The sequence below is a fragment of the Lethenteron reissneri genome, chromosome 60 (genome assembly GCF_015708825.2).
Source record: "Lethenteron reissneri isolate LAM-NWPU_2019-01 chromosome 60, ASM1570882v1, whole genome shotgun sequence".
NCBI lineage: Eukaryota > Metazoa > Chordata > Hyperoartia > Petromyzontiformes > Petromyzontidae > Lethenteron > Lethenteron reissneri.
Genome location: NC_083838.1, coordinates 186,558 through 194,585, shown reverse-complemented (window position 1 = coordinate 194,585; position 8,028 = coordinate 186,558).

Sequence of the window (8,028 nt, the reverse complement as noted above, 5' to 3'; positions counted from 1 at the left end):
TTACCCCTTGCTGTGCCTGGCCCGCGTGCAGGAGTAGCCGAACGTGCACCCTCAATGTCGAGGCGGCCTTTCTCCAGCAGTCACGTGAGTGAGCGAGGCAATTGCGAGCGGGTGCGGCTGCGCCTTGACCCCGCGTGTGTGCCTCTGGTGGGCCCTGCCCCGCCGCTTCCTCCCCGACGTCCGCCGTTTGCTGCGTGCAGGAGCCACTCTCGGAGCGTCCATTGCCTTGGCGATCGATGCAGTTCTTGCACAAGAACCGCCAGTGCTCCCCCCTGTAGCGTGAGTGCTGAATCACGGCAAGGCAAACTCCGTGGCGACGGGCGTAGGGAGAGAGGTTTCGACACGAGCAATGTTTCACCAGGGCTCGCGTGAATCAACAAGTGGCACCAAGCTTGCGGCCAAAGGGCTCGTGACGATATCGGTCCCCGAGTTGGAGGCGACATTGCAATCGGTGAGCGCACGCCTTGAAGTGACGCTAATGACTCATATGGCACCCTGCCGAAGAAGGGACGCGATATACATCCGAGATCGTGTGGGATAGAATGATTGGCGTCGTCGTCGTGGAGAATATTAACAAGTAAAGAAACAACACGTCTTTTACGTAACCGCCTCTGCACGCAAAGACAAATATGTCTCCCACAAGCCATCAGCCTTGTGGGAGTGCATCACGCCAGCCGAAAGCTATAGACTCGTAGAATGCCGTGCGGCTGCATGGCGGGTGGTATCGGAAGTGTTTGTAACGTTGGTCCGCGTCTCTTTGCTCCGTGGTGGAGACAGACACCGACACGGATGTGCTGGAGACGCAGGGACGCCACGGTGGCTATGAGATGTTAACTACCTCGCCCGCTACCCAGGATATCGTGGGTTAGATCCAGACCCTGACGCCTGCTGCTGTCTATGTGGAGTCTGCGTGTCTCTCTCTCATCATCATCACCGTGGCTATGAGATGTTAACTACCTCGCCCGCTACGCAGGATATCGTGGGTTCGGTCCCGACCCTGACGCCTGCTGCTGTATATGTGGAGTCTGCGTGTCTCTCTCATCATCATCGCGGTGGCTAGGAGATGTTAACTACCTCGCATGTAACACAGGAGGTCGTGGGTTCCGGTCCCGACCCTGACGCATGCTCACCTGCTGTATATGTGGAGTCTGCATGTCTCTCATCATCATCATCACGGTGGCTATGAGATTTTAACGACCTCGCCTGTAACACAGGAGGTCGTGGGTTAGATCCAGACCCTGACGCCTGCTGCTGTATATGTTGGGTCTGCGTGTCTCTCTCTCATCATCATCATCATCACGGTGGCGAGGAGATGTTAACTTCCTCGCCTGGTATACAAGAGGTCGTGGGTTCGGTCCCGACCCTGACGCCTGCTGCTGTATATGTGGAGTCTGCGTGTCTCTCTCTCATCATCATGGTGGCTAGGAGATGTTAACTACCTCGACTGGTATACAGGAGGTCGTAGTTCGGTGCGGACCCTGACGCCTGCTGCTGTATATGTGGAATCTGCGTCTCTCTCCTCGTGGTCGCGTGGACTTTTCTCCGAGGTCGTCTGGTTTTCCCATCCACATTTAGAATCAACATCACAATCACAGTGTTTGGCTGCTGCTGTACACTTCCACATGCTGATGATGATGACGATAAGCCGCCATTTTTTTGACCTATCATTAGTGGCCAGGTCGCTTCTGAAAAAGAGCTGTATAGCTCAGTGGGCCTTACCTGTTAAAATAAAAAGAGGTTTTTTTAGTGTAATAGTTTATCCAATAAAATTTCTCACGCGAGTATCAAGACTTCATCAGGAGGGAGTGTGAGCGCGCAACTTGCAGGACTGCGCTTACACCTTTTCTCCTGCACCCGCGGTTTCCCCCTTCCACATTTAGAATCAACATCGCCACGCGTGTCGAGTTTTTGGCTTCCAGCTATAAATCTCCACGTGATGATAAGCCACTTCGTTGGGCTATCATTTGTGACCAGGTCGCTTCTAAAACAAATCTTTACAGCTCAATGGGGCCTCACCTGGTTAAAACAGGAGTGTATTTATAGTTTATCTTCTTGGTTCTTTCGGTAAAGTCACGTAGAAGGGAAATAATAAAAGAAAAAAAACATAACAAAATAATAAAATAATTATTTTGTTATGCTTTTTTTTATTTTAACATAAACCATAATAAAATAATCAAAGAATCTTTATAATAAAACATAATAAAATAATAAAATACTTATTTTATAATGTTTTATTTTTATTATTTTATTATTCCCTTCTACGTGACTTTACCGACAGAACCAAGAAGATGAATCCCTGCAGTCACGAAAGCTTTAGATCGAAATGCATAGTTTAGTTTATAGGTGGAGGAGACAATGTTGTCCTGCGACTTGTTTTACTTGTATCCACGTCGCTCGCCACAACCACGCGGGGCGATCACGTGGCGTTGTTGCACGGTGCGGACCGCGGCCACAGCGAGGCCCTGGGGGGTGGGGGGGGGGGCTCGCGGTGTCCACGCGGTTGGTGGGGAGAAGCAACAGCCTCGGATCGTCCCCGGCGAGCGATCATTCACCCGGGGCTTGGCGGCGTGGGCTTGGCGGCGTGGGTCGGCGGGTGCGTGGCAAAGCCGCGCCAGGCGAAGGCTGTCCTCCCAGACAGCCGCAGGTCGCGACCGACTGCGTGGCCTTCGCCGTGGAAGGCCGTGAGCTCGGCCCTTGCCCTCGAGGTGCGGTGTTTGCCACCCCCCGTGTCGTTTCGCAACGCCGTGGTCGGGGTCACGAGGTGGGGGTCGTGGAGTGGTGCCGAGGGACACCGGGAGAGGGAGAATGCCCCCACCTCTCTCTCTCTTTCTCTTACGCAACTCGCATGGCTTCTAAAGAAAGGCCACGGCGCATTCATATGGGAGCAGCATTTGCTTTACCACCACAACAAATGGTTCGAGGCTGGTGGAGGTAAATCATTGTTTGAGTCGTAAACTCCGTTTCCTCTTCTTGCGCGTGGAGGCTGATGGAGACGCCGAGTCGCAGCTGCGATTTCACAACGAGGGCTGGTCAAGCCCGGACCGCCGCGTCACGAGGAGGGAGCGGAGCGTCCCGCTCTGATGTCTCACAAAGTGGGGGACTTTGACTTTTAAACAACTTGCTTTGCCGCCAGCAGCAACGGCACTCGAGGCGATTCTGATATGAAACACACAAAGTCACTAGCAACACAAATAATCGCTACGAATCTACGCGCTGTCGCGCTAAATGCAGCGCGCACAACACGAAATGAAAGTCACGTGGTGGTGGTAGTCATCGCGCACAACACGAAAGAAAAGTCACGTGGTGGTGGTGGTGGTGGTCATCGCGCACAACACGAAAGAAAAGTCACGTGGTGGTGGTGGTCATCGCGCACAACACGAAATAAAAGTCACGTGGTGGTGGTGGTGGTCATCGCGCACGCCACGGTGACGAGCGAGCGCTTCAGAAGATGAACACGAGGGTGCCGTGCACGCTGGTACAGAGAGGGGCTTGTCCGGCTCCCCAGCGTTCGAGGAAGACGTGCACATCACCAACATGTGTGTGTGGTGTGCGAGGGTGAGAGAGAGACAGAACAGCTCCAGCGATGATCATTTATTTTTAGGTGCAGGTGAAAAGGTAGAAGCGCAGCCCTGCAAGTTGCGCGCTCACGCTCCCTCCTGATGAAGAGTCTTGATACTCGGGTGAGAACCTTTTATTGACAGACTATTAAACGAAACACTATTTTTGTTATTTGACCAGGTAAGGCCCACTGAGCTGTACAGCTATCTTTCAGAAGCGACCTGGCCACCAATGATAGCTCAACAAAGCGGCTTCACATCATCATCGTCACGAGGACATGTGTAGCAGCCAAAGTCTCTGAACGCGTGCTGATGTCGATTCTAAATGTGGAGGGGAAAACCGGAGGACCCGGAGAATAATCCACGCGACCACGGGGAGAGAGATACAAACTCCAAATATACAGCAGGCGTCACGGTCGGGATGGAACCCACGATCTCCTACATACCAGACGAGGTAGTCAACATCTCTTAGCCACCGTGATAATTATGAGAGAGACACCACAAACTCCAAATACACAGCAGCAGGCGTCAGGGTCGGGATGGGACCCACGACCCCCTGAACACCAGGCAAGGTAGTCAACATCTCCTCGCCACCGTGGCCACCATCAACAGGTGAAGGCGCAGCCCCGCAATAGCTCGCTGATGCCACTGTGGAGACAAACGCTGCTCCATGCCGTCGTCTCATTTCGTATAGACGATTGCGATGACTTACTACTCCCTGGCGTGCACGGGAAAGGTGATTATCGATCTGCGGCATGCTCAGGATGCGGCTGCGAGGGTGTTAACCAGAACGCCTTCCTCACATCATCGTACGCCCGTGTTGGCCTCCCTGCACTGGCTTGCAGGTTCGCGTAGAACACAGCTTTACAATCCTATTGCTCGCTTACGAAGCATCGAACCATCTTGCCACCAGCCGACATCAGTGACACGCTGCACCCCCACGTGATCCTCAAGGTGCCTAAGGCGTGGGGATGATGCAGATCCTCTTTCTGCACCCCCACGTGATCCTCAAGGTGCCTAAGGCGTGGGGATGATGCATATCCTCTTTCTGCACCCCCACGTGATCCTCAAGGTGCCTAAGGCGTGGGGATGATGCAGATCCTCTTTCTGCACCCCCACGTGATCCTCAAGGTGCCTAAGGCGTGGGGATGATGCATATCCTCTCTCTGCATCCCCCACGTGATCCTCAAGGTGCCTAAGGCGTGGGGATGATGCAGATCCTCTTTCTGCACCCCCACGTGACCCTCAAGGCGCCTAAGGCGTGGGGATGATGCAGATCCTCTTTCTGCACCCCCACGTGACCCTGAAGGCGTCTAAGGCGTGGGGATGATGCAGATCCTCTCTCTACACACCACGTGACCCTCAAGGCGCCTAAGGCGTGGGGATGATGCAGATCCTCTCTCTACACACCACGTGACCCTCAAGGCGCCTAAGGCGTGGGGATGATGTAGATCCTCTCTCTACACACCACGTGACCCTCAAGGCGCCTAAGGCGTGGGGATGATGCAGATCCTCTCTCTACACACCACGTGACCCTCAAGGCGCCTAAGGCGTGGGGATGATGCAGATCCTCTCTCTGCACCTTAGAAACCTGTTTATATTCGCTTCCGCTTGTGACACTTTTAGTTCACTTACTAATTGGATTCTTAAAATGTATTTATATTTGTATTAGTTTTATGCTGAGTGGCTTCTGCTGCTGTGCCCTGGACAGCGCTTTGAGATCCTTGATGAAAAACGCGATGCACGTTTCATTCTGATTGTTATCCTGAATTATTTTCGTTATTGATACAATTATTATAGTTATTTTTGTAATGATCTCGACAGAGAGGAGAGCTCCCCCTTGTGCATTCTCGAGGCGATTTTGCTCCAACTCTTCCTCGCTCGCCAGATACTTCTTGGAAGAGGCACCCACAGCGCCACCCTGTGTGTGTGTAGAACAGCGCCACCCGGTGTGTGTGTATGTGTTTGGGTCATGTAGCCCGCATGACGAATCACCGCATGCCCAAACAGCTTTTGTTCGGCCGGATCGAGGGGGCTAAACGGGCGCGGCACGGGCTAGAGAAGAGATGGAGTGATGTGGTACAGGAGGACGTAGAGCTGAGTGGACTTGCCGATGACTGGTACCAGCGGTGTCAAGATCGGCCTCTGTGGAGGAGGCTCGTGAAGGACGCTACTGGGCAGTTGGAGGCAGTCGCCCTCCAACAACAACGGAGGGCGGAGGAGCGACGCTCACAACAACGAGCGGAGCGCCGGGTGGCTAAAGCACAGCAAGTTGGCACAGTAGGGGGCACAGGTGGTGCATCAGCCAGTCATCTCGGTCATCTCGGTCAGTCGACCCGTGGCACCTGCTGGGTCTGCCCCGTGACCTCCTGTCAGCGGGCGTTCGACACTTCACGTGGCATCAAGGTGCACATGGCCTGGCACAAACGTCGTGGTGACGTCACCGCCGACGTGTTAAACAGTTCTAACGAAACGAGTTCCTCAATGCAGATGATGATTTAACGGTGCGCAGCTCCAATGGCTTCCAATATCGGAAGGGAGAGCGCGTTCCAGACGGCCGCAGAAGCGCGTCTGGAAGCGCCGCACGGTAAGCCAGAAGCCGCTGCTGCAGCTGCAGCAGCAGCAACGGCAGCGGCTTCAGCAGCAGCAGCAACTGCTGCTGCGGCTGCAGCGGCAGCAGCGGCAGCAACAGCAGCGAGTCCTCCTTGAGGACCCAGCGATCCTCCGTTCTCTGCCATGTCCTCTCTTCGTCGTTGTTGTCGTTGTTGTCGCTGTTACGGCTGCTGCTTTGGCACGCAGCATCACGGATCTCCCGTGAAGTAACAGGCGGGGCACCACTGGGGCCCATCAACCGCCACCGACTACAACAACACCAACAACAACAACAATACCAACAACAACAACATCAACAAAGCCGAACAGGCTCCGCAGCTCCGCCGCCACTCGCGATGTCACCCACGAGCCAGGCGGGGGGCGACGCGGAGCCGCGGGCAGCAGAGGGCAGCAGAGGACAGCGTCCAACTCCCCTGCTGCCCCATGCGCTCGTGAGAGACCATCACTGTTTGGCGAACACCCCCACCACCACCACCACCTTGAGTGTTTGAGTGTTTTGATTCAAGAGGAGAACTCCCCGCGTCCGACCTCGCGCTCGCGACGCGGGAGGGACGACGCGGGAGGGACGACGCAGATGGGACGACGAGCCAGGGAGTTGTCACAACCCCGTTCATTGGGGCTTTCGGAAAAGATCACGTCGATAGGTTTCAAGAAAATAACAAGAATCTACGACGTAGATTGTTTGCGACAATGGACAACGTCACCCGGACAAGCTTGTCCGCAAACAATTCACAACAACAACAGCAACAGCAGCCCTATCGGGAAGGAAGGGGCACGATCAGTGCACAGATTGGCTGGGAGATGTTGACTACATCGCCTGGTACACAGGAGGTCGTGGGTTCGATCCCGACCCTGACGCCTGCTGCTGTATATGTGGAGTTTGCGTGTCTCTCTCTGTCATCATCACGGTGGCTGGGAGATGTTGACTACCTCGCCTGGTACACAGGAGGTCGTGGGTTCCATTCCGGCCCTGACACTGCCTGCTGTATATTTGGAGTTTGCGTGTCTCTCTCATCATCACGGTGGCTAGGAGATGTTGACTAACTCGCCTGGTGTGCAGGAGGTCGTGGGTTCGATCCCGACCCTGACGCCTGCTCCTGTATATTTGGAGTCTGCGTCTCTCTATCTCTCATCATCATGGTGGCTGGGAGATGTTGACTACCTCGCTTGGTACACAGGAGGTCGTGGGTTCGATCCCGACCCTGACACTGCCTGCTGTATATTTGGAGTTTGCGTCTCTCTCTCTCTGTCATCATCACGGTGGCTAGGAGATGTTGACTACCTTGCCTTGTGTACAGGAGGTCCCGACCCTCACGCCTGCTGCTGTATTTGCGGAGTTTGCGTGTCTCTCTCTCTCGGTTGTCACGTGAATTTTTCTCCGGGTCCTCCGGTTTTCCCCTCCACATTTATAATCAACATCACCACGCGTTTAGACTATTTCGCTCCTGCTATAGATGTCCACACTGATGACGATAAGCCACTTCGTTTGTGATATCCAGGTCGCTTCTACAACATATAGTTTTATAGCTCAGTTGGGGCTTACCTGGCAAAATAAAAACAATGCTTTTGTTTTAGTTCACTTAGACTGGAGGAATCCGATGAGCTACTGGGGCTGTAAAATTTCGATTTAAAGCTTTCGTGACTGCAGGGATTCATCTTCTGTCGCCTCGACAGACCTGGTTTCACCTGAGGACGGCTGCTTGCGTTGTGGCCGAAACGTCGTGAGAATGATTTTATTATGTTTTATTTTTATTATTTTATTACTTCCCTTCTACGTGACTTTACTGGGGCTGTGTTTCACAGATGCCCGGTAGGGGTGGGGGAGTAAGTTACACGTTCAACTAACGTGCATTAGTAA